Raw genomic sequence first — 2500 nt, forward strand, 5'->3', positions numbered from 1 at the left:
ACAAACAGACAGGCAAAGACCGACAGAGGAACACTAAACGGAAAGAAGCAGACAGACAGACAGAGAGAAAGAGGAGACAAAGGAAATCAGACAACATAACATCACAAAATAACACCAAATACGTTATTAGTTTTTACCCCCCCCCCCCATCCTAAGAACATGTAAAGTAAATAGAAACAACATAACTACAGAACTACGACGAAACAAAACGACAAGAACGAAAGAAACCGAATTAAGAACAGAACAAAAAGGGTGGAGGAACGAGAGTGTATCTGTCGACGGGCGGCGGAGAGTTCATACGGGGGAGAAAAATATATTAGTGAATATGGGCGTGTGTGTGTGGGGGGGGGGGTTGTGTGTGAGTGGAGGGGGGAGGGTTGTGTGTGAGTGGAGGGGGGAGGGTTGTGTGTGTGTGTGTGGGGGGGGTTGTGTGCATGTGTGGGGGGGGTTGTGTGTGTGTGGGGGGGGAGGGGTGTTCGTGTGTGTGTATGCTTGTGTTCTTGTGCTTATATATTTATGTATGTGTGTGTGTTTGTGTGTGCTTATATGTATATGTTAGTGTATATGTGTAAGTATAATACGTCTCCGTGATAATACAACAAACCTACTCTATAATCCGTTATAGGAAAATTATAAAACGTACAATCTCTTCTCCTGATATTGGCCTCATTTTCCTAAGGTTTTCAAAGCTCAACATCCACTTATAATCCCAGTCAATAATCCCATTGCATACAAAGGATCAGAGTGGTACTGAGAGATTTGTCAAGTGGGTGCCATTACGTAACTCAAGTGGTAAGATCACAGTACCAAGGGAATCATTATTATTATTATTATTTTTTTTTTTTTTTTTTTTTTTTTTTTTTTTGCTGTTGTTAATAATATTTTTTCATGTATCGTTCCCTCCATCATTACTTTCATTATCAACAACATTATCATCGTTAATCTTAATTCCTAGGTCCACCTTTTCACACTTTTGACGAATTTTTTGACAAGAGGAAGTAGTCAGTCCACGAATGCAAGTCATTATCAAGTCGACCATCTGGCATGCGGTGTTGGTAGTGTAACCGCCCAAAACGTGAAAGTTGTTACGTCAGTTTTGTTTTTATTTTATTTTTACTTCTTAAAATCTTTATTTTTAATCTTTCTTTTTTTATTTCGGTTCTTTTCTTTTTCTTTTGGTATAGCTTATTATCATTTGTTGTAAATTACTTGTTATTCTTTTTTTTTCTTACTATCACTTTTTTCTTTCTCATGTTCTTGTTTCTTTTCTTCTTGTTGTCTTTACTTCAGTCATCGTTTATTCTAATTATATAATTTTTCTTTCATTTGTTCTTGACATTTTCCAAATATACATTCTTTCATCTCTTCGTCATTACGAAAGACCCTTTAGTCCAGAAACTCATTTTAGCCCGCGATTAGAATTCCAGAAAAGTGTATAATGACGATCACTTTCCGGGTAAAAAGAAATTAATTACAACTTCAGACCCTTCTTAAAAAAAAAAGAAAAGAAAGAAAAAAAAAAAAACAAAAAAAAAACGAGAGAGACAGACCAGACAAGCGTCCCCCAAATTAATCATATTTCGGCGATTCGATCAAAAGTCGATCATTAAGACAACCCCTCCTCCCCTTCCCCCCCCCCTCCTCCGCCACACCCATCACCCCCCTTCCCCCTCAGCTCCCGTGACCTGCTGGGCCGAGGACAGGTAATTTACGTGGCCAGATGTGTAGCCTGTGCGACTGTAGTTAGGATAAGAGAGAATTAATTTTATTATCGCTATTTTACTGTGTCTATCTTAACGCTTTTTTATAGGTTTGTTTTGATATATACTATATATTTCATGATAATGATAGCAATTATGATAATAGTAAGGATGATGGGAATTCCAATAAATATAGTAATGGAAATAAAAAAAAGACGATCTCATGACACTATGGCTCTTGGCGTAAAGAAATTCATGTAAGTTCAAATGCTATAGCTTCTCTCTCTCTCTCTCTCTCTCTGTTTCCCCCTTATCTCGATTCATCTATCTATCTCTCGACCTTCTCTTTTTTCTTCTGCTTCGTTCCTCTTAAGAAGAAAAAAGAAAGAAAAGAAAGAAAGAAAAAAAAATTGGGGTGGCGAGAAAAAAACAACAAAAAAAACAAAACACTCCTACTCCCCCCCCCACCCCCTCCTTCCCCCCAGAAAAAGATCACTCATCCACGAGAGTAAAACCAAACCCCATACTTTCTTCTAATTCGCTTTCTATATTGTTTTTTTTTCTGCTCTGCCCATTTCCCACAACCCATCACACCCATGACGGATATGGAGAAATCGGTGGTATTTATGCCCACGCTCCACCTCCCATCTGCCTCCGTTCGAACCCCCGTGGAGGCAGAAGGAGAGAGTATCAATAATAGTCCTTCCACCTAATAAAACAGGTAAACAACACTTCCCCGCTAACGACCTGCATCATTGAGGTCTGCGCCTCCGCCCACGCTCACGCCCATTCCCTGCCCA

This window comes from Penaeus japonicus, unplaced genomic scaffold (assembly GCF_977035675.1).
Source record: "Penaeus japonicus unplaced genomic scaffold, GWHDUDI00000001_assembly GWHDUDI00000013, whole genome shotgun sequence".
NCBI classification, from domain to species: Eukaryota; Metazoa; Arthropoda; class Malacostraca; order Decapoda; family Penaeidae; genus Penaeus; species Penaeus japonicus.